Source organism: Hyla sarda, chromosome 11, assembly GCF_029499605.1.
Source record: "Hyla sarda isolate aHylSar1 chromosome 11, aHylSar1.hap1, whole genome shotgun sequence".
Taxonomy (NCBI): Eukaryota; Metazoa; Chordata; class Amphibia; order Anura; family Hylidae; genus Hyla; species Hyla sarda.
Genome location: NC_079199.1, coordinates 68,559,361 through 68,584,328, shown reverse-complemented (window position 1 = coordinate 68,584,328; position 24,968 = coordinate 68,559,361). Strand labels below are relative to the sequence as shown.

The 24,968-nt window shown below is 47.4% G+C and overlaps 1 protein-coding gene across 3 annotated transcripts in view; it reads right to left on the bottom strand.

Annotated features, from left to right (window-relative positions):
* Window positions 1-24,968, bottom strand: part of PEAR1 (platelet endothelial aggregation receptor 1) — a 443,307-nt gene that overhangs the window by 334,209 nt on the left and 84,130 nt on the right. Inside the window, exon 1 of one of the 3 annotated variants that reach the window (XM_056545693.1) lies at window positions 9,018-9,099. The exons of the other annotated variants lie outside the window; for them this stretch is intronic. The gene's annotated coding sequence lies outside the window, so the exon portion shown is untranslated. Of the gene's footprint in view, window positions 1-9,017; window positions 9,100-24,968 lie in introns of those variants that run through there. 3 annotated transcript variants of the gene reach the window in all.

Genomic DNA, 24,968 nt, shown 5'->3' with positions numbered 1-24,968 from the left:
TGATTTAAAAAGAATAAAAAAAGTTTTCCACCAGAGTACCCCTTTAACCCCTTAAGGTCCAGGGATTTTTCAGTTTTTGCATTTTTGTTTTTTCTTCCTTACCTTTAAAAAATCATAACTCTTTCAATTTTGCACCTAAAAATCCATATGAGGGCTTATCTTTTGCACCACCAATTCTACTTTGTAATGACATCATTTTACCCAAAAATCTACGGCGAAATAGAAAAAAAATCATTGTGAGACAAAATTGAAAAAAACGCAATTTTGTAACTTTTGTGGGCTTCCGTTTCTACACAGTACATTTTTCGGTAAAAATGACACCTTATCTTTATTCTGTAGGTCCATAAAATTAAAATGATATCCTACTTATGTAGGTTTGATTTTGTCGTACTTTTGGAAAAAATCATAACTACATGCAGGAAAATGTATACGTTTAAAATTGTAACTAATAATCACCAACTGACCAACACCAGTGAATAGAGGTGGCTTAAAACATCACTTTTAATATATACTCAATAAAAGTAGAAAGTACAATCAGTGCCGTTCCGTGCATGTACTCAATAATCTTTAATCCAAACTATAACTGCTAAAAGCAAATATAATTATATCCAAGCTAGGAGTGCTATACTGTAATACAAGCACATCCAACCATGAACAAAATGTGCTACATCAAGGCACAATCTAGCTGATGTGACAAATCACTTGGGGTCACCCAGCAAATAGTTACTCCTTCAGTCATCCAATGATGGCGACTGAGTCTCCCAACGCGTTTCTATCGCCTGTTACGGCGGTGTCATCAGGGGAGATATTGACATAGGAGTCAATAAGAAATATGGACCGTCAGGGTATGTACCAACTGACCGGACTAAGTCAAGGGGCTGCAGCATGTAACCATACACAACACGCGGCAGCCTCTTAGCTATGGTACTTAGATATATAAAACATCAAAATAGGATTTTCCTTTTAAATAAAAAGACCATGGGGGGCATTTACTAAGGGGTTTAGTAATTTTTTTCTGACTATTTTTGGCGCAAAATTGTCGCAATTGCGCCTACCCTATAAATTGTGCGACTTTCCCTAGCAAGAGCTAGAAAGTCAAAAAAAAAATTCCCGCTTAATTTACGCAAGTTTTCAGTTTTGACTTGCAGTGGTCAGGAATTTATTAACTGAGACAGTCGCAGTTGCGCAATAAACTGTCGCAACGGCCGTAAAAATTGACTAAATTTACTCCAGCTCCAACATGGAGCAGGAAAAGCTACTGCCGCCCGGGCTCCGACATACTTTCTCCCCGCTACCCTCACTGCGCTACCGGGACACTACAGTGATTTACATCCCCCCCCCCTCACCTGCCAGCGCCATGCAACTCCCATCTGTCTGCTGTTGCAAGACTACAAGTCCCAGCATGGCCTTACAGTGAGGACACGCTGGGAGTTGTAGTCTTGTAGCAGCGGGAGCTGAGCGGCGCGGGCGGGAGACAAGGGGGGGGGGGGGGGGTAGCGGGGAGGCCGTATGAGGAGCCCGGGCGGGAGACAAGGGGGGGGGTGGGTAGCGGGGAGACCATATGAGGAGCCCGGGCGGCTGCACTGTAATGTCAGCCCGGGCTCCTGCCCTGAGAGCCATAGGCTTTGGCTGTCAGGGCATGCTGGGTGTTGTAGTTTTGCAACAGCTGGAGGGCCACAGTTTGCAGACCACTGGTGTGTGGTCTGTAAACTGTAGTCCTCCAGCTGTTGCAAAACTAAACAGCTGAAGGGGACCGGCGAAGAAGTTCACTTACCCTTCCGAGGCTCCAGCGACGATCGCTGACGGAGATCGTCGCGCGGCACTGTCGCGCGGCAGTGTCGCGCGGCAGTGTCGTGCAGCGCTGGATCCTACGGAAGCCGGTAAGTTGCGCAAGCTTCCCAACCAGGGTGCCTCCAAATGTTGCAAGACTACAACTCCCAGCATGCCTGGACACCCTTTGGCTGTCCGGGCATGCTGGGAGTTGTAGTTTTGCAACAGCTGGAGGCACCCTTGTTGGGAAACACTGGCCTAAAACAGTGTTTCCCAACCAGGGTGCCTCCAGATGTTGCAAGACTACAACTCCCAGCATGCCTGGACAGCCATTGGCTGTCCGGGCATGCTGGGAGTTGTAGTTTTGCAACAGCTGGAGGCACCCTTGTTGGGAAACACTGGCCTAAAACAGTGTTTCCCAACCAGGGTGCCTCCAGATGTTGCAAGACTACAACTCCCAGCATGCCTGGACAGCCATTGGCTGTCCGGGCATGCTGGGAGTTGTAGTTTTGCAACAGCTGGAGGCACTCTTGTTGGGAAACACTGGCCTAAAACAGTGTTTCCCAACCAGGGTGCCTCCAGATGTTGCAAGACTACAACTCCCAGCATGCCTGGACAGCCATTGGCTGTCCGGGCATGCTGGGAGTTGTAGTTTTGCAACAGCTGGAGGCACCCTTGTTGGGAAACACTGGCCTAAAACAGTGTTTCCCAACCAGGGTGCCTCCAGATGTTGCAAGACTACAACTCCCAGCATGCCTGGACAGCCATTGGCTGTCCAGGCATGCTGGGAGTTGTAGTTTTGCAACAGCTGGAGGGCCACAGTTTGCAGACCCCTGGTTTGTGGTCTGTAAACTGTAGTCCTCCAGCTGTTGCAAAACTAAACAGCTGAAGGGGACCGGCGAAGAAGTTCACTTACCCTTCCGAAGCTCCAGCAACGATCGCTGTCGGAGATCGTCGCGCGGCACTGTCGCGCGGCAGTGTCGCGCGGCAGTGTCGTGCAGCGCTGGATCCTACGGAAGCCGGTAAGTTGCGCAGGCTTCCCAACCAGGGTGCCTCCAGTTGTTGCAAGACTACAACTCCCAGCATGCCTGGACAGCCTTTGACTGTCCAGGCATGCTGGGGCTTGTAGTTTTGCAACATCTGGAGGCACCCTGGTTGGGAAACACTGTTTTAGGCCAGTGTTTCCCAGCCAGGTTGCCTCCAGATGTTGCAAAACTACAACTCCCAGCATGCCTAGACAGCCTTTGACTGTCCAGGCATGCTGGGAGTTATAGTTTTGCAACAGCTGGAGGCTCCCTGCTTGGGAAACACTGACATAGACAGTGATTTACAGCTCCCAGCAGATCTTTATTACTTTTATATGTAAGGATTTGCTTTATCTATATCAGTTATCTACTTATTTTTCTTTGTCACTTTTTCCTATTTTTGGATGACATTTTGGTGCCTTTAGAACCAATTACCCTGTTTCCATAGAGTTATGGTCTCAACATACAATGGTTTCAACTTACAATGGTTTTCCTGGAACCAATTAATATTGTAACTTGAGGGACCACTGTAGTTATTGAATTATTTAGATGTGGTGAAAAAGCTAAAAAAAACCTCAAAAACAAAAGATCCAGAAGGAAACCAGCAGCCAAACCTATTCAGACAGCAGGAAAAAGGAACAGACTATTTTTTCTACTACATGAAGTAAATTTCCCACTTTTGCCTATGTGTGCCAAATTTATTAATGCCGTGCAGCAATTTAGTAAATTTGTCGCACATAGTCAAAAATGAAGTAGAAAAAAACAGGGTAAAAACCAGACTACATAGTAAAAGATTAGTAAATGCCCCCCCATATGATTATGTTACTTGAAGTCCAGCACCAACAGAGGCCTTTCTTAACCACCTCCGATTGGCTGCCTATTGTGTGACTTCAAGAAAGATTACCGGTGGCGCGCACTCCCGCAGTGGCGAAGAGGCCGGCTGACATCCAGCCCAGCGCGCTGGGCTGGATGTCAGCCGGCCTCTTCGCCACTGCGGGAGTGCGCGCCACCGGTAATCTTTCTTGAAGTCACACAATAGGCAGCCAATCGGAGGTGGTTAAGAAAGGCCTCTGTTGGTGCTGGACTTCAAGTAACATAATCATATGGTCTTTTTATTTAAAAGGAAAATCCTATTTTGATGTTTTATATATCTAAGTACCATAGCTAAGAGGCTGCCGCGTGTTGTGTATGGTTACATGCTGCAGCCCCTTGACTTAGTCCGGTCAGTTGGTACATACCCTGACGGTCTATATTTCTTATTGACTCCTATGTCAATATCTCCCCTGATGACACCGCCGTAACAGGCGATAGAAACGCGTTGGGAGACTCAGTCGCCATCATTGGATGACTGAAGGAGTAACTATTTGCTGGGTGACCCCAAGTGATTTGTCACATCAGCTAGATTGTGCCTTGATGTAGCACATTTTGTTCATGGTTGGATGTGCTTGTATTACAGTATAGCACTCCTAGCTTGGATATAATTATATTTGCTTTTAGCAGTTATAGTTTGGATTAAAGATTATTGAGTACATGCACGGAACGGCACTGATTGTACTTTCTACTTTTATTGAGTATATATTAAAAGTGATGTTTTAAGCCACCTCTATTCACTGGTGTTGGTCAGTTGGTGATTATTAGTTACATTGATACTTGGCTAAGAGGTTTATTAAATCGGTCGTGTACAGGACCTTATTGGTGTGCAATTTATGTCATACGTTTAAAATTGTCATGTTCTGACCCCTATAACTTTTATATTTTTACGCGTATGAGGCAGTATGAGGGCTAATTTTTTGCGCTGTGATCTGAAGATCTGATTTTGATCTGATTTTTTTGCGTGTACGCCATTGACCGTGCGGTTTAATAAATGATATATTTTTATAATTCGGACATTTCCACACGCAGCTATACCAAATATGTTTATTTTTTATTTACACTGTTTTTGTATGGGAGAAAGGGGGTGATTCAAACTTTTATTTACACTTTTTTTTTTTTGCAGTGTTATAGCTCGCATAGGGGGCTATAGCACTGCACACACTGATCTTTTATATTGATCAGTGGTTTCTCATAAGAAACTACTGATTGATGATTCTGCCGCTTGACTGCTCAGGCACTGAGCAGTCATTCGGCGATCGGACATGGGGGGAGGCAGGTAGGGATCATATGGCTGTCATGTAAGCTCTTCGGGATGCCGCGATTTTGCCGTGGCGATCCCGAACAGCTCCCTGAGCTAACCGACATTGTTTTACTTTCACTTTAGACGCCGCACAACTAAAGGGTTAATAGCGCGCGGCACCGCGATCAATTAGCCGCGGGTCCCGGCCATTCTTAGAGGCCGGGCCCTATCCGCTATGATGCGGAGCCACGCCGTGGCCTTGCGTTATAGAACAGGAGCGGACTCATGACGTACGCGTACGTCATGGGTCCTTAAGAGGTTAAGGGGGGGGGATGATTGATGTATAAAATGGCCCATACAAAAATATGGGGAAAAACTGTTCCAGGTTAAACCCCCTCAAAGGACAAGGGGGCACTAAAAAAAATGGTTTGGTCTCAAGGGGCGACACACCTTTCTTACCACAAGAACTGTGAGTTTATGGAACAGTCAGCCTCAGGAACTGGTCACAGCAGGACCAATAACATAGTAACATAGTTCATAAGGTTGAAAAAAGACCAGAGTCCATCAAGTTCAACCTATAACCCTCAGAAGTCCCTATTGAGTTGAGTTGATCCAGAGGAAGGCAAAAAAAAACCTCATACTAGAGGTAAAAATTCCTTCACAAGTCAAAATATGGCAGTCAGAATAAATCCCTGGATCAACCTTCTGTCCCTATAAATCTAGTATACATAACCATCATTGTTATTGCACTCCAAAAATGCATCCAGCCCCTTTTTGAACTCTATTACAGAGTTCACCATGACCACCTCATCCGGGAGAGAATTAGACAGTCTCACTGCTCTTACAGTAAAGAACCCCCATCTGTGCTGGTGTAGAAACCTTCTTTCCTCTAGACGTAGAGGATGCCCCCTTGTTATTGATACAGTCCTGGGTATAAATAGATCATGGGAGAGATCTCTGTACTGTCCCCTGATATATTTATACATAATTATTAGGTCTCCCCTAAGCCTTCTTTTTTCTAAACTAAATAACCCTAATTCTGATAATCTTTCAGGGTACGGTAGTCCTCCCATTCCCCGTATTACTCTGATTGCCCGTCTTTGAACCCTCTCCAGCTCCACTATATCTTTCTTGTACACTAGTGCCCAGTACTGTGCACAGTATTCTATGTGTGGTCTGACTAGTGATTTGTACAGCGGTAGAATTATTTCCTTGTCGTGGGCATCTATGCCCCTATTGATGCACCCCATGATTTTATTAGCCTTGGCAGCAGTTGCCCAACACTGGTCACTACAGCTAAATTTACTGTTAACTAAGACTCCTAAGTCCTTTTCCATGTCAGTCGTCCCAAGTGTTCTCCCATTTAATACATAATCCCAGCCCAGATTTTTCTTCCCCATGTGCATTACCTTACATTTATCAGTGTTGAACCTCATCTGCCACTTCTCAGCCCAAACCTCCAACCTATCCAGATCCATTTGTAACAGTTCACTGTCCTCTATTGTGTTTACCGCTTTACAGAGTTTAGTGTCATCTGCAAAGATTGCTACTTTACTATTCAACCCCTCTGCAACGTCATTAATGAATATATTAAATAGGACAGGACCCAAGACTGACCCCTGTGGTACCCCACTAGTAACAGTCACCCCATCATAATAAGTACCATTAATAACCACCCTCTGTTTCCTATCATTGAGCCAGTTACTTACCCACTTGCACACATTCTCCCCCAGCCCAAACCTTCTCATTTTATGCACCAACCTTTTATGTGAAACCGTATCAAATGCTTTGGAAAAATTCAGATATACGACATCCAGTGATTGCCCCTGGTCCAGTCTGCAGCTCATCTCCTCATAAAAGCTGATCAGGTTAATTTGACAGGACCGATTCCTCATAAATCCATGCTGATACGGGGTCATGCATTTATTTTTATCAAGATATTCCAAAATAGCATCTCTTAGGAAATCCTCAAACAATTTACATTAAACCGAGGTTAAACTAACAGGTCTATAATTCCCGGGGTCACCTTTTGACCCCTTCTTAACCCCTTAAGGACCAGGGGGGTTTCCGTTTTTGCATTTTCGTTTTTTGCTCCTTGCCTTTAAAAAATCATAACTCTTTCAATTTTGCACCTAAAAATCCATATGATGGCTTATTTTTGGCGCCACCAATTCTACTTTGTAATGATGTCAGTCATTTTGCCCATAAATCTACTGTGAAACGGGAAAAAAAATCATTGTGAGACAAAATTGAAAAAAGTGCAGTTTTGTTACTTTTTGGGGCTTCCGTTTCTACATAGTACATTTTTATGTAAAAATGACACCTGATATTTATTCTGTAGTTCCATACGGTTAAAATGATACCCTACTTGTTCCTTCCTTGTCCTATAGATTAAACCTGATTTTATCTGCATTGAGCTGGATCCGATCTCCTTCATTTTCTCCTCCTTATATAGGTTTGATTTTGTTGTACTTCTGGAAAAAATCATAACTTCATGGAGGAAAATTAATACGTTTAAAATTGTCATTTCTGACCCCTATAACTTTTTTATTTTTCCGCGTATGGGGCGTTATGAGGGCTCATTTTTTGCGCCGTGATCTAAAGTTTTTAACGGTACCATGTTTGCAAAAAAGTGACCAAAAATGCACTATTTTGGACTTTGGAATTTTTTTGCTTGCACGCCATTGACCCTGCGGTTTAATTAACGATATATTTTTTATAACTTGGACATTTCCGCACGCGGCGATACCATATATGTTTTTATTTTTATTTACACTGTGTTTTTTTTTTATGGGAAAAGGGGGGTGATTCAAACTTTTAATAGGGAAGGGGTTAAATGATCTTTATTCACTTTTTTTCACTTTTTTTTTTTTCAGTGTTATAGGTCCCATAGGGACCTATAACACTGCACACACTGATCTTTCACATTGATCACTGGTTTCTCATAAGAAACCAGTGATCGATGATTCTGCCGCTTGACTGCTCATGCCTGAATCTCAGGTACTGAGCAGTCATTCGGCAATCGGACAGCGAGGAGGCAGGTAGGGACCCTCCTGCTGTCCTGTAAGCTGTTCGGGATGCCGCGATTTCACAGCGGCTATCCCGAACAGCCCACTGAGCTAACCGGCACACTTTCACTTTAGACGCGGCGTTCAACTTTGAATGCCGCGTCTAAAGGGTTAATAGCGTGCGACACTGCGATTAATGCCGCGCGCTATTAGCCACGGGTCCCGGTCGTTGTTAGAGGCCGGGCCCGACCCGCTATGACACGGGGCCATAGATGTTATAGATTGGGAGCGGACACATGACGTTCCAGTACGTCATGTGTCCTTAAGGGGTTAAATATTGGCACCACATTTGCCATGCGCCAGTCCTGGGGAACAGTCCCTGTCACTATAGAGTCCCTGAATATAAAAAATAGGGGTCTGTCTATTACATTACTTAATTCCTTTAAAACATAGGGGTGAATGCCATCTGGACCTGGTGATTTGTCTATTTTTTATTTTTTGTAGGCGGCACTGTACTTCTTCCTGGGTTAGACAGGTGATCTGTACTGGGGAGTTTACCTTATCACACTGTATTTCACCTGGCATTTCGTTTTCCTCAGTGAATACAGTGGAGAAGAATTTGTTTAATATATTTGCTACGGGCCTACACTTTCATTTTTGACCTTTTTGCTATTTATATAGTTAAAGAACATTTTGGGGTTTGTTTTACTCTCTTTGGCACTGAGTCTTTCTGTCTCTATTTTTGCGTCTTTTATCTGTTTTTTTACATATTTTAAATTTTTCTCTATAGCTTTTTAATGCTTCTTCACTGCTGTCCTGTTTTAGTAATTTAAATGCTTTATTTTTGTCATTTATTTCCCCCTTAACATTTTTATTCATCCATATTGGTTTTCTTTTATTCCCATAAGGTATATACATCTTACAGTGAAGATTTAAGATATTTTTAAAAGTCTCCCATTTAGTGTCAGTATTGTTCTTTTTGAGTACATTATTCCATTTTATCCAAGTACACAGAAAAAGCAATCGGCACAAGTGTCACATAGCTCCAATGATCAATCACTGTTCAGCATAGAGGAGATGTAATTAAAGCCAAATACGGACCTGTAAGCAGCGTGGATCCCGCCGGCGTGGTGCTCAGTCCCAGGAACATGGTGCTCAGTCCCAGGAACATGAATCAGAGTAACCACGAAGGAGAGGACGGCACACATCAGAAAGGCAGTGAAACAAGTTTCCTTTATTCGGAGCAAAGTGTCACAATGTGCAGGTTTAAAAGCTCGTACGCTAGCAGGAGGTTATAGCCATTTCACGCCTACACAGCGTTTCTTCAGACCACTTTCCCATTTTATATTGTAAAGGGCTTCTCTGAGTTAATTGAACTTTGCCTTCCTAAAGTTCATTGTTTTTGTGGCCCCCCGAGAGATTCCCTTATTGAAGAACAAGTTATAATGTATTATATTATGTTCTCTATTTCCTAGTACACCCCTGAGAAAGTCGCTTTGCGACGGATGCGTGGGGTTCAATGACCCCCTCCTCTGCTTTAACATCTGTGTTGTTGGCCTGTGTGGAGTGCCTCCCACGTGTGGTATTGTATATGGGCAGCATTTTAGACGCTAATATTATTGCATTATTGTATTCTATCTAGGACTATTTATTATATGTTATTCCATTGTGGTGCCATTTGTGCCCTTATATTGTGTTATCCTGAGTAGCCACATTGAGCCGACACCATTTCTTGATATCAGAACTTCGGTAGGACGGGGTCATTTATTCGGGGCAGGGGGTCATGGCCCTGCTCTGAAGTTGTGTTGTGGCTCTTTATGAACCATTTTAAATGGTTTTAAATATTTTTGTACTTAATAAAGACTTTGTTGTTAATTCAGTGGAGTGCACTCTATTTTCAGTAGCAGCTGTTTTTTTGATAGTAAGATGTATTACACTGAGTTGCACCCACTTTTATATATTATATTATGGTGAGCCCCCCCCCCCCCCCACACACACTGTATTTTCTTGTCTCACTAGGTGTTTCCTAGGTGTCCATCTACTTGCACATTAATTACTCTGTCAGGTACGTTGGTTAATATTAAGTCTAGTAGGGCCCTGCACCATTTGGGACAGATAATTGTCTTTAGCTATAGTCAGAAACCTGTTTCCTTTATGAGATTCACAGGTCTCAGTCTCCCAGTTTATATCAGGATAGTTAAAGTCCCCCATTATTATCACATCGTTTTGATTTTCTGCCTTGCTTATTTGTCTCAATAATTGATCTTCTTCTTCTTCCATTATGTTTGGTGGCTTATAGTAAACCCCTATCAGAATTTTTTTTTTATCTCCATATATTTCTACCCATAATGACTCCACATTATTGTTTCCCTCCCAAATATCCTCCAGCAGTGCGGCCTTCAAATTGGACTTTAAATAAAGACAGACTCCTCCCCCTTTCCGTTTTGTCTGATCCTTCCTGAATAGACTATAACCCTGTATGTTGACCGCCCAGTCACAGCTATCATCCAACCAAGTCTCTGTTATAACCACTATGTCATAAGCCTCCTCAGAAATTTTCAACTCCTGTTCGTCAGTTTTATTGGACAGACTTCTGGCATCAGTCAACATGCACTTCAATGGTTTTTTTTTTTTTTCCTATAATGCCTATCCCTATTAACTATTCTAACCCCTCCCTCCGCTCCACCCCCAGGTACATTATTAAGTCCCCCCCTCTATCTACACTATCTTCCCCTAGTTTAAACACTCCTCCACCCTTCTAGCCATCTTCTCCCCAAGCACAGCTGCACCCTCCCCATTGAGGTGCAGCCGGTCCCTACGGTAGAGTCGGTAACCGACAGCGAAGTCGGCCCAGTTCTCCATGAACCCAAACCCCTCCTTCCTACACCAGCTTCTGAGCCACTTGTTTACCTCCCTAATCTCCTGCTGCCTCTCTGGTGTGGCTCGTGGTACAGGTAATATTTCAGAAAATACTACCTTGGAGGTCCTGTCTTAAGCTTGCAGCCTATTTTTAAGGACACTCCACCTACCTCCTACTTTGTCATTGGTGCCAATATGTACCATGACTGCTGGGTCTTCTCCAGTCCCACCCAGCAACCTGTCAACCCGATCCGCGATGTGCCGAACTCGAGCGCCAGGAAGACAACACACTGTTCGGCGATCCCGGTCTTTGTGACAGATCGCCCTGTCTGTCCCCCTAATAATTGAGTCCCCCACTACCAGTACCTGTCTGGCCTGCCCTGCACTCCTCCCTCCCTCCTTACTGGAGCAGACACCCCAATGGCGGTCAGAGGCAGAATCCTGCTGCAGTACCGCTAGCTCTGAAATGGCATCCCCCTCATCTGCCAACCGGGCAAACTTGTTGGGGTGTGCCAAGTTCAGTTAAAAGCTTCAAAACAGGGTTAGATACATTCCTAGAACAATTCCTTGGTTGAACTTGATGGATGTATATCTTTTTTCAACCATACTAACTATGTAACTATGGTGCCGGTGATCCTGTTTATAAAGCTGCTTACCGGGTGAAAATCGGTTCAGCCTTTCAGTATATATTGCAGCTAATGTGGTAAGTTCTTCCTAACTGGCGGTGGGCGGTGCTGTGTGTGCAATGCTTTTTCACACAGACTCTGGACAATAACCCCATTCATAAAGGGGGTGGAGTCATCGGTCAAAGGGGTGAGTTATCAGTCGAAATGGGGGGGAACTGGTCATGTGATTGTAACCCAGCGAGGTGTCAGTGACCATGTGACTGAAGGGTGACCTATGGGACCCCTCAGAGTCTCCCCCTATAGAAGCCCTGAGTGGAGCCTCTACTCTCTCATAGTCTTCTCTGAACCACAGTGCAGTCAAGTCCTAGGTGTGTGTCTGGAGTCCAGAAGAGGCCTAAAGTCTACCACGCAGCCAAGGATCCACAAGTCCACTTTCCTCCAGGTCCAAGTTAAAACCTGGTAAGCTATAAACGGGGTATAGTCAGTCTCAGTCAAGTCAGTCCAAGTCCATCTGTCTCGTCAGCATGGCTCTGCAGCAAATTGTCCCAGTCCACCATAAGTCCCAGCCAGCCCTGTGGTCTCAGAAGTCACTGGTCACCTCTGTGGGCCTAGTCATCTGTCTGACTCAGTAAAGCTGCCGTTGTTCCGTAACTTGGCGTCGGAGTCATTATTTGCCCCTGTGCCTAGCCCAGGATCCAGCTGCCTACCTTCAGGTGGTGAAGCGGTTAAACCACGCCCTGGCATCATCTGCCCCTAGGGTAATTCCATCTGCCCTGCATCACACCCTCACCACAACTTTTGGCATCCTACGGACAGGATACGGGCGTGCGTCTTATGCCTAAAGTACCCCCCCCAGTCTGAACTGTGTCCGGTATTGCAGAGTAAAATTTGCATGCCGATGTGAACAAAGTTTGCACCAGAAAGTGTATGGGACTTTGTCAGGGAAAAATGTTTAATCTGAGGTGCTTATGAAATAGAGGGGGAGATAAAGAAAAGACTGTTATCTGCCATTGTGAACTGTATAGAGTCTGTACCTGGAAGAGTTAACCTGGTCAGGTGTTTCCCGCGCGCGAGGGGTCACAGCTCCGCCCAGTCAGTCCCCAGCAGTGACGCCTCTTCAGTAAAGCAAGGAAGAGCCAAAGAGCCGCCCTGTGTGGCACAGGGGAAGATTTTGCTGACCAAAACCAGAAGCTCCCTGGTGCAGCCATATTGGAGGTTCCGGTTGCTGCGGTCGTCTCCGGCTGTAATCTACCAAGTACCTGCTGCAGCGCAAACTCTGCAAACACCAACAATTGATTGTTAAATACCAAGTCTCCGGTGCCTGAAGCTGTCAGTACTGCCACGTTATTGTCCGCAAGTCAGGTCGCAAGACTGTCCATTACCAAGTACCTGCAAAATAGAGGGGGAGTTTCCACTACAGTACTCCCATTAGCCAAACCGGAGCCGCTGCAGCACTTCAGCAATCATTTAAAAGGAAAAGCACCCTATTCTTAAAGCGACAGCGCACTCAAAAAGCAACAGGATGTCTGAACCCAGCACCACTGATCATCCAGGCGCCGGCACGCCTTCATCTCCAGTGTCGAGGTCATCACCTGTTCGAAAAGTCAGGCTCAGGCCCTCCTTGCTTCCAGCAGGCATCAAGAGTCCTGGTGTTTTTAGGTCTGCACTGGTATTCATGGGGAACCCTGCCCTTCCTACCTACAATGGAGACGCCTTCACCCTGAGGGATTTCAAAGAGTGGATCCAGAGCTTGTTTGTCTTTTACTCTTTCCCTCCTAACCAACAGGTGCAACTGCTAACAGGACAACTCCAGGGCTCGGCACAGAGGAAGTCTGCACCTGGCCAGCATCTGAGAAGGCAACGGTGGAGAAGAACTTTAAAGAGCTGTACCAGGTATTTGAGTCACATTCTCCATCAGAGGTACGTCTCTGGCTATATGAAAGGCGACAAAAGCCAGGTGAGACCTTAAGAGCATACGCTGTAGCCCTACAGAATGCCCTAGATATTGTCCAGAATTTAGATGGTATAACTCCTGAGCAGGGCAACAAAGTGTTAATAGACAGATTAATTGATGGTGCCCATAATAAGTGGGACAAGGCCCAACTGAGAATGTTAGCAGTCCAAAATCCTAATAGGTAATTTCCAAAGATGTTTGTACCCCCCTTGCACCTGCTCAGGGGTCCTCAGTGGCAACGTACAGGCCTTTACTGCCCCATTCAACTGTCCTGGCCGCAGTCCAAGCAACATTGTCTATCACTACGCCCTTAGACTGACAGAGTATTAAACAAGACCTTAAAGAATTGACTAAGACCATCAATTAGCTCGCCACCCGGCCTGCTCCACTATCCTGTTAGCAATAAGTGCCTAGAAAATTCCCTTCTGCTCCTGCCCCATGTAATCCCAATTACTGTACTCCTTCACCCGCTAGGTATTCTGGGAGTAACAGACTCTTCTGTACTTACTGTCCGGCCAAGTCCGGCCACTGGAAAATTCACTGCTGGGGTATAACAGAATTCCCTCAGGGGTCAAGGACCGGCCCTCAGGAGAAAAGTCAGCAGGCTCAACTCCAGAACGACCTAAGTCAGGACTCTCACTTTATGTCGCCTCCGGCCCCTTTGTAACTGTTATTGTAGAAGGTGTACCTTTAGAGGCTTTAATAGATACAGGGTCATAAGTGTCTACCATATATAAACGTGTTTTCTATCAGCATTGGGATGCTTGTGTATTGTGTGAGCCTGATTATGTTCATTTCCAAGTAGTTGCAGGTAATGGTCAATCAGTCCCCAGACATTTATATTGGGAGCCAACCATTCAATTGGGTGAACATGTACTTAAAGCGCAGGGAGTAATTGCAACCAATGTGACAGATAAGGGGTCTGCTGAGTTTATATTGGGGATGAACATTATGAAAAATTGTTCCACAGAGATATTAGATGGTTTGTATGCCTCTCTTCCCCATATGTCCCCTTCAGACCAGTGGGCTGTGCAGCACCACTTGAAAGTTCTACAGGCGGAGCAGAAGTTTGCCAACAAGCAAGGTGAAATCTGCTGAGTAGGAGTTCAAGACATCAGGTCGGTGACCTTTCAACCCAACACGGAGACCATCATCTGGTGTCGTGCACGTCCGGAGTAAAAAATAGGGACTATCAGGCCCTGCTGGAACCTATGCAGTTAGAAGATCATACTCTTGTCAGAGCTGTGAGAAGTCTCATCATTGTCACCAATGGGAGAGTCCCGATGCAGTTAGTAAATCTGTCCGATTCTGCTACTGTCTTACCCTAATACACTCCAGTCGCTCAGTTGTACCTCCTAGAGTCAAAAGACATTGTGACATAACGTCTGGTGTCAGACAGCATGCAGCTCAAGTTACCGATCGATCCAGTGCTAACCCCACAGAGCCCTGGTGGGCACAGATCCAGGTAAGAGATGACACTACCCCAAGAGACCAGGCCAATGGAGTCATCAATGTTGCCAAAAGGTATCTAGAAGCTTTCAGTAAACACCCCACAGACTTCGGGAAGATGTCAATGATCCAGCACCGTGTCCTCACAGGTGAAAGCCCCTCTATCAAGGAAAGGCACCTCCCAGTTGCAACAGGCATATACCAGACTGTCAAAAAGATTCTGACTGCATGAAAGAGGCGGATGTAATACAAGAAAGTCAGAGTCTCTGGGCAGCACCACTTTTCCTGGTAAAAAACAAAGACAGAACCATCCAATTCTGTGTTGACTATAGGAAGCTGAACAATGTCACACATAAGGATACTTATTCTTTGCCAAGGATCGAGGAGTCACTTACAGCCCTCGGATACTGGCAAGTGTCCATGGCCATGGAGGATCAAGAGAAGGCCGCCTTCATGACACTCATGGGGTTGTTAGAGTTTAAAAGTATGCAGTGTATTCTAAGTTTTATCAAGAACACCTCAGTCATCTGTCAGACGTCTTTCAAGTCTTGATCAAGCATGAGTTGAAGATCAAACCATCAAAATGTCACTTGCTCAAACCTCAAGTCCATTACTTGGGACATGAGTCCACCTAAACCCTTAAAAGGTGGATGCTGTCAAGAACTGGCCTGCAACACATGGTGAAAGATGTCAGGAGCTACCTAGGATTTGCTGGCTACTACCGCCGCTTCATCCCACACTTCGCTCAGGTTGCAGAACCCCTCGCAGCTCTTCTACGGGGAACGGCGAAGGAGAATTATAATGGAAGACAACCTATTGAATGGGCCGAAGAGCAAAAGACAGTGTTCCGAGCTCTTAAACGTCTGTTGACTGAACCACCCATCTTGGCGTATCCAGACTACAGTCAGCCGTTCCGGCTATATACTGATGCCAGTTTTGAAGGCCTGGGTGTTGCCCTGTCCCAAGTCCAGGAAGGACAAGAGCGAGTAATTGCTTATGCCAGTTGGAACCTGCGTGGAGCAGAGAAGAATTATGCTAAATACAGCTCCTTCAAATTGGAACTTCTCGCCCTGGTATGGGCCTTAACAGAAATGTTCAAAGACTATTTGGCCGCCACGCCATTTACTGTCTACACCGATAATAACCCGCTGGCCCACCTAAACACTGACAAGTTGGGTGCCATCGAACAGTGCTGGGCTTCTTATTTTTTATATTGGATCTGTGTTTGCACATACGGGATTGCACTGTCTGAATGGTGCGACCCACGTACTGCAAATTACAACCACAAGTCCATAAGTATATTGAATACTGTGTACCACAGTCAATTGAGTCTTTTATATAAAAAGTTTTTTTTATATTTTATATAAAAAGTTTTTCGGAGAACTAGGGATTATTTGTTTTAATATAGGATCGGCTAAAATGATGGGCCAATTTTTCTTCAGAATTCTTCTAATTTGAATGGCACTATTATTATAACTAGTAATAAAATGATATCTAAACGTATTTGCCTCATCTAAACTTGTATTCATTATTTTATTAGTTGTAAAATCGGTTTGTTTTAAATTTTTTACCTTATTTATTTTATTTATTTATATAGCGCCTACAGATTCCGCAGCGCTTACAATTATGGGGTACAAACAAAGACAAGTATCAGACATAATATTACACAATAACTATTCAAACAAGAGGTGTGGGGATATGTTGAGGATATGTTGAGGCCAATTAAAGACTGTTATAGGCCTGTCTGAAGAGATGTGTTTTTAGGCCACATTTGAAACTATGGATGTTGTTGTTGAGTCTGAGGGATTGAGGGATAGCATTCCAGAGAACCGATGCAGCACGAGTGAAGTCTTGGAGACGGGAGTGAGAAGTTCGCACTATAGAAGATGTTAGTGTGAGATCATTAGCAAATTGGAGAGAACGTGTAGGATGGTAGACAGAGGTGAGAGAGGAGATGTAGGGAGGTGCAGCATTGTGGAGAGCTTTGTGTGTGAGACTGAGGATTTTGTACTGTATTCTGGACTGAATTGGTAACCAGTGTAGAGACTGGCACAGGGAGGAGGCGTCGGTGTAGTGGCTGGAGAGGAAGAGGAGTCTGGCTGCGGCATTAAGGATGGACTGGAGAGGAGAGAGTTTGGAGAAAGGAAGGCCTATTAGTAAAGAGTTACAGTAGTCAAGGCTGTGTGTAATATTTTTTTAGGATAACTTTTATCCAAAAAACTTCCTTGTAGTATCGAAGATTGTGTTTTAAAATCCGCATCAGTAGTACAATTTTTTCTGATGCGGACATATTGCCCGTATGGCATGTACATTTTTTAACCCCTTAAGGACGCAGGACGTAAATGTACGTCCTGGTGAGGTGGTACTTAACGCATCAGGACGTACATTTACGTCCTAAGCATAACCGCGGGCATCGGAGAGATGCCCGTGTCATGCGCGGCTGATCCCGGCTGCTGATCGCAGCCAGGGACCCGCCGGCAATGGCCGACGCCCGCGATCCATATTTATTTTTATTTTTTTATATAGACCAGTACCCGGCGTAGCCCGGTTTTCCTTCCTAATCCTGGTTGGGGAGGAAAATAAACAAAGGAGGAATCTTTTGACTTCATATTCCGTCCTCATATATTGTTGTCATATCCCAACCCCATATCCCGTCCTCATATCCTGACCTCCTACCCCGACCTCCTTTCCCGTCATCATATCTCGACCTAATATCCCATCCTCACATCCCATCCTCCTATCCCGACCTCCTATCCCGACCTCCTATCCTGACCTCCTGTTCTGACCTCCTATCCCATCCTCCTATCTCAACCTCCTATCTCGACCTCCTATCTCGACCTCCTATCCCGTCCTCCTATCCCGTCCTCCTATCCCGTCCTCCTATCTCGACCTCCTATCACGACCTCCTATCCTGACCTCCTATTCCGTCCTCCTATTTCGATCTCCTATCTTGACCTCCTATCCCGATCTCTTATCTCGACCTCCTATCCCGTCCTCCTATCCTGACCTCCTATTTCGACCTCCTATCCTGAGCTCCTATTCCGTCCTCCTATCTCGACCTCCTATCCCGTCCTCCTATCCTGCCCTTCTATCCTGACCTCCTATCCCGTCTTCCTATCCCGTCCTCCTATCTCGACCTCCTGCCTCGATCTCCTATCCTGACCTCCTATCCTGACCTCCTATCCCGACCTCCTATCCTGTCCTCCTATCTCGACCTCCTATCACGACCTCCTATCCTGACCTCCTATTCCGTCCTCCTATTTCGATCTCCTATCTTGACCTCCTATCCCGATCTCTTATCTCGACCTCCTATCCCGTCCTCCTATCCTGACCTCCTATTTCGACCTCCTATCCTGAGCTCCTATTCCGTCCTCCTATCTCGACCTCCTATCCCGTCCTCCTATCCTGCCCTTCTATCCTGACCTCCTATCCCGTCTTCCTATCCCGTCCTCCTATCTCGACCTCCTGCCTCGACCTCCTATCTCGACCTCCTATCACATCCTCCTATCACGACCTCCTATCTCGAACTCCTATCTCGACCTCCTATCACGAACTCCTATCACGACCTCCTATTCTGTCCTCCTATCTCGACCTCCTATCTCGTCCTCATATCCTGTCCTCCTATCTCAACCTCCTATCTCGACCTCATATCTCGACCTCCAATCCCGACCTTGTATCCCATCATCCCATCCAGTCCATGTATCCCAACCTCCTATCTCGACCTCCTATCCTGACCTCCTATCCCGTCCTCATATCCCATTCTCCTATCCCGACCTCCTATCTCGACCTCCTATCCTGAGCTCCTATTCCGTCCTCCTATCTCGACCTCCTATCCCGTCCTCCTATCCCGCCCTTCTATCCTGACCTCCTATCCCGTCCTCCTATCCCGTCCTCCTATCCCGTCCTCCTATCTCGACCTCCTACCTCAACCTCCTATCCTGACCTCCTATCCTGTCCTCCTATCGCGTCCTCCTATCGCGACCTCCTATTGCGACCTCCTATCACGACCTCCTATCTCGACCTCCTATCTCGACCTCCTATCTCGACCTCCTATCTGGACCTCCTATCTCGATTTCCTATCTCGACCTCCTATCCCGTCCTCATATCCTGTCCTCCTATCTCAACCTCCTATCTCGACCTCATATCTCGACCTCCAATCCCGACCTCCTATCCCGTCATCCCATCCAGTCCATCTATCCCAACCTCCTATCGCGACCTCCTATCCTGACCTCCTATCCCGTCCTCATATCCCGTCCTCCTATCTTGATCTTCTATCTCAACCTCTTATCCCGACCTCCTATCCCGACCTCCAATCCGACCTCCTATCCCGTCATCCCATTCAGTCCATCTATCCCAACCTCCTATCTCGACCTCCTATCCTGACCTCCTATCCCGTCCTCATATCCCGTCCTCCTATCCCGACCTCCTATCTTGACCTCCTATCCTGAGCTCCTATTCTGTCCTCCTATCTCGACCTCCTATCCCGTCCTCCTTTCCTGCTCTTTTATCCTGACCTCCTATCCTGTCCTCCTATCTCGACCTCCTATCTCGACCTCCTATCACATCCACCTATCATGACCTCCTATCTCGACCTCCTATCACGACCTACTATCCCGTCCTCCTATCTCGACCTCCTATCTCAACCTCCTATCCCGTCCTCATATCCTGTCCTCCTATCTCAACCTCCTATCTCGACCTCATATTTCGACCTCCAATCCCGATCTCCTATCCCGTCATCCCATCCAGTCCATCTATCCCAACCTCCAATCTCGACCTCCTATCCTGACCTCCTATCCCGTCCTCATATCCCATCCTCCTATCTCGACCTCCTATCCCGACCTCCTATCCCGACCTCCTATCCCGTCCTCCTATCCCTTTCCTATACCGACCTCCTATCCCGACCTCCCATCCCGACCTCCTATCGCGACCTCCTATCCCGACCTGTAATATGTGTACCAGGTATTGAAATATCTCCAGCCATACGGAAGTTATGTGGGAAAATACATTTCCCATTGATTTGCATGGGACTTTAAACAAAAACCCCAACACTCACAAATGGGGGTAGTTAAGGGTTAAATTATCTATCCTATATTTTTAAGTGGACATATAAGTAACATGTGACCAAGTATTATGGAAATATCTCCAGCCGTTTCGAAGTTATGCGGTAACATATTTCCCATTGACTTGCTTGGGACATTAAATATAAGCCCCGCCCCTGGCAAATGGGGGTGAGTAAGGGTTAAATGACCTATCCTATGTTTGTTGTTGACATATAAGTAACATGTGTGCCAAATTTCATGTTAATATCTTTAGCCGTTTGAAAGTTTTTGTGGAACATACACACATACATACATACCTTCACACACACACACACACACACACACGTTGAGTTTTATATATATATAGATTAACTAGCTTAATACCCGGCGTTGCCCGGTTTTTCCTTCCTAATCCTTGTTGGGGAGGAAAATAAACAAAGGAGGAAGCTTTTGACTTCATATCCCGTCCTCATATATTGTTGTCCTAACCCCATATCCCGTCCTCATATCCCGACCTCCTATCCCAACCTTTTATCTCGTCCATCTATCCCAACCTCCTATCCCGTCCTCATATCCCGTCCTCATATCCCGTTCTCCTATCCCGTTCTCCTATCCCGACCTCCTATCCCGACCCGTAATATGTGTACCAGGAGTTGAAATATCTCCAGCCGTACGGAAGTTATGTGGGAACATACATTTCCCATTGATTTGCATGGGACTTTAAACAAAAACCTCAACACTCACAAATAGGGGTAGTTAAGGGTTAAATTAACTATCCTATATTTTAAGTGGACATATAAGTAACATGTGACCAAGTATTATCGAAATATCTCCAGCCGTTTGGAAGTTATGCAGTAACATATATTTCCCATTGACATGTATGGGACTTTAAACATAAACCCCGCCCCTGGCAAATGGGGGGGATTGTTACGCCTAGCGCTCCGGGTCCCCGCTCCTCCCCGGAGCGCTCACGGCGTCTTTCTCCCTGCAGCGCCCCGGTCAGTCCCGCTGACCAGGAGCGCTGCACTGTGTTGGCCGTTGGGGATGCGATTCGCACAGCGGGACGCGCCCGCTCGCGAATCGCATCCCAGGTCACTTACCCGTCCCGGTCCCCTGCTGTCATGTGCTGGCGCGCGCGGCTCCGCTCTCTAGGGCGCGCGCGCGCCAGCTCTCTGAGACTTAAAGGGCCAGTGCACCAATGATTGGTGCCTGGCCCAATTAGCTTAATTGGCTCCCACCTGCTCCCTGCCTTTATCTAGTCTCCTCCCTTGCACTCCCTTGCCGGATCTTGTTGCCTTGTGCCAGTGAAAGCGTTTAGTGTGTCCAAAGCCTGTGTACCTGAACTTCTGCTACCCATCCTGACTACGAACCTTGCCGCCTGCCCCCGACCTTCTGCTACGTCTGACCCTGCTTCTGCCTACTCCCTTGTACCGCGCCTATCTTCAGCAGCCAGAGAGGTGAGCCGTTGCTAGTGGATACGACCTGGTCACTACCGCCGCAGCAAGACCATCCCGCTTTGCGGCGGGCTCTGGTGAAAACCAGTAGTGGCTTAGAACCGGTCCACTAGCACGGTCCACGCCAATCCCTCTCTGGCACAGAGGATCCACTACCTGGAAGCCGAATCGTGACAGTAGATCCGGCCATGGATCCCGCTGAGGTGCCGCTGCCAAGTCTCGCTGATCTTCCCACGGTGGTCGCTCAGCAATCGCAGCAGATTGCCCAACAAGGACAGCAGCTGTCGCAGTTGACCGCCATGTTACAGCAAATTCTGCCTCTGCTACAGCAACAACCATCTCCTCCGCCAGCTCCTGCACCTCCTCCGCAGCGAGTGGCCGCTCCTAACCTCCGCTTGTCCCTGCCGGACAAATTTGATGGGGACTCCAGACTCTGCCGTGGATTTTTGTCTCAGTGTTCCCTGCATATGGAGATGTTGTCAGACTTGTTTCCTACAGAACGGTCTAAGGTGGCGTTCGTAGTAAGTCTTCTTTCAGGAAAGGCCTTGTCTTGGGCCACACCGCTCTGGGACCGCAATGATCCTGCCACAGCCACAGTCCAGTCCTTCTTTGCTGAAGTCCGAAGTGTCTTTGAGGAACCTGCCCGAGCCTCTTCTGCTGAGACTGCCTTGCTGAACCTGGTCCAGGGTAATTCTTCCGTTGGCGAGTACGCCATACAATTCCGTACTTTTGCTTCTGAACTATCCTGGAATAATGAGGCTCTCTGCGCGACCTTTAAAAAAGGCCTATCCAGTCGCATCAAGGATGTGCTGGCCGCACGAGAGATTCCTGCCAACCTCCAAGAACTCATCCATTTGGCTACCCGCATTGACATGCGTTTTTCTGAGCGACACCAAGAGCTCCGCCAGGAAAAAGACTTAGATCTCTGGGCACCTCTCCCACAGCATCCTTTGCAGTCTTCGCCTGGGCCTCCCGCCGAGGAGGCCATGCAAGTGGATCGGTCTCGCCTGACCCAGGAAGAGAGGAATCGCCGTAGAGAAGAAAATCTCTGTCTGTACTGTGCCAGTACTGAGCATTTCTTGGTGGATTGCCCTATCCGTCCTCCACGCCTGGGAAACGCACGCACGCACCCAGCTCACGTGGGTGTGGCATCTTTTGCTTCTAAGTCTTCTTCTCCACGTCTCACGGTGCCGTGCGGATTTCCTCTACAGCCAACTCCTCCATCTCAGCCGTGGCCTGCTTGGACTCTGGTGCCTCCGGGAATTTTTTGTTGGAGTCCTTTGTTAATAGATTCAGCATCCCGGTGACCCGTCTCGTCAAACCGCTCTACATTTCCGCGGTCAACGGAGCCAGATTGGACTGCACCGTGCGTTACCGCACAGAACCCCTCCTGATGTCTATCGGACCCCACCACGAAAGGATTGAGTTCTTCATTCTCCCCAACTGTACTTCTGAGGTCCTCCTCGGTCTGCCTTGGCTCCGGCTTCATTCCCCCACCATTGATTGGACCACCGGGGAGATCAGGAACTGGGACTCTGCCTGCCACAGGAAGTGCCTCTCCCCCCCTCCCAGTCCCATCAGGCAAGCCTCTGTGCCTCCCCATGGCCCCCGTCCTGGTGTCACACTGCCCCGTGCCAGGCCTCGCCCTCTGCCCTCCCTCCCCATTCCCACTCCTGCTGTACTGCCTGCCGTTGAGGAAACCCTCCATTCTTTCCCGGTGTCCTCATCCCAGGGGAGGCAGTTACCGGACAAAGAGAAGGGGAGACCTAAGGGGGGGGGTACTGTTACGCCTAGCGCTCCGGGTCCCCGCTCCTCCCCGGAGCGCTCACGGCGTCTTTCTCCCTGCAGCGCCCCGGTCAGTCCCGCTGACCAGGAGCGCTGCACTGTGTTGGCCGTTGGGGATGCGATTCGCACAGCGGGACGCGCCCGCTCGCGAATCGCATCCCAGGTCACTTACCCGTCCCGGTCCCCTGCTGTCATGTGCTGGCGCGCGCGGCTCCGCTCTCTAGGGCGCGCGCGCGCCAGCTCTCTGAGACTTAAAGGGCCAGTGCACCAATGATTGGTGCCTGGCCCAATTAGCTTAATTGGCTCCCACCTGCTCCCTGCCTTTATCTAGTCTCCTCCCTTGCACTCCCTTGCCGGATCTTGTTGCCTTGTGCCAGTGAAAGCGTTTAGTGTGTCCAAAGCCTGTGTACCTGAACTTCTGCTACCCATCCTGACTACGAACCTTGCCGCCTGCCCCCGACCTTCTGCTACGTCTGACCCTGCTTCTGCCTACTCCCTTGTACCGCGCCTATCTTCAGCAGCCAGAGAGGTGAGCCGTTGCTAGTGGATACGACCTGGTCACTACCGCCGCAGCAAGACCATCCCGCTTTGCGGCGGGCTCTGGTGAAAACCAGTAGTGGCTTAGAACCGGTCCACTAGCACGGTCCACGCCAATCCCTCTCTGGCACAGAGGATCCACTACCTGGAAGCCGAATCGTGACAGGGATTAAGGGTTAAATCACCTATCCTATGTTTGTTGTTGACATATAAGTAACGTGTGTGCCAAGTTTCATGTTAATATCTTTAGCCGTTTGGACGTGATGCTGGAACATACACACGTACATACATACATACACACACACGTTGAGTTTTATATATATACTAGCTGAGTACCCGGCGTTGCCCGGTTTTCCTTCCTAATCCTTGTTGGGGAGGAAAATAAACAAAGGAGGAAGCTCTAGACTTCATATCCCGTCCTCATATATTGTTGTCCTATCCCAACCCCACATCCCAACCTCCTATCCCGTCCTCCTATCCCGTCCTCCTATCCCATCCTCCTATCTCGACCTCCTATCCCGTCCTCCTATCCTATCCTCCTATCCTGTCATCCAATCTCGAGCTCCTATCCCGACCTCCTATCCTGACCTCCTATCCTGTCCACCTTTATCGACCTCCTATCTCGACCTCCTATCCAGACCTTCTATCCCGTCCTCCTATCCCGTCCTCCTATCCCGTCCTCCTACCCCGACCTCCTATCCCGACCTCCTATCTCTTCCTCCTATCCTGACCTCCTATCCTGACCTCCTATCCCGTCCTCCTATCCCGTCCTCCTATCCCGTCCTCCTATCTCAACCTCCTATCCCGTCCTCCTATCCTGTCCTCCTATCCCCACCTCCTATCCTGTCCTCCAATCTCGAGCTTCTATCCTGACCTCCTATCCCGTCCTCCTTTCTCGACATCCTATCTCGACCTCTTTTCCCAACCTCCTATCCTGACCTCCTATCCCATCCTCCTATCCCATTCTCCTTTCCCATCCTCCTTTCCCGTCGTCATATCTCGACCTCCTATCCAGACCTCCTATCCCGTCCTCATATCCCGTCCTCCTATCCCAACCTCCTACCTGACCTCCTATACCGACCTCCTTTCCCGACCTCCTATCCCGACCTCCCATCCCGTCCTCATATCCCGACCTGTAATATGTGTACCAGGTATTGAAATAGCTCCAGCCGTACGGAAATTATATGGGAACATACATTTCCCATTGATTTGCATGGGACTTTAAACAAAAACCCTGACCCTCACAAATGGGGGTAGTTAAGGGTTAAATTAACTATCCTATATTTTAAGTGGACATATAAGTAACATGTGACCAAGTATTATTGAAATATCTCCAGCTGTTTGGAAGT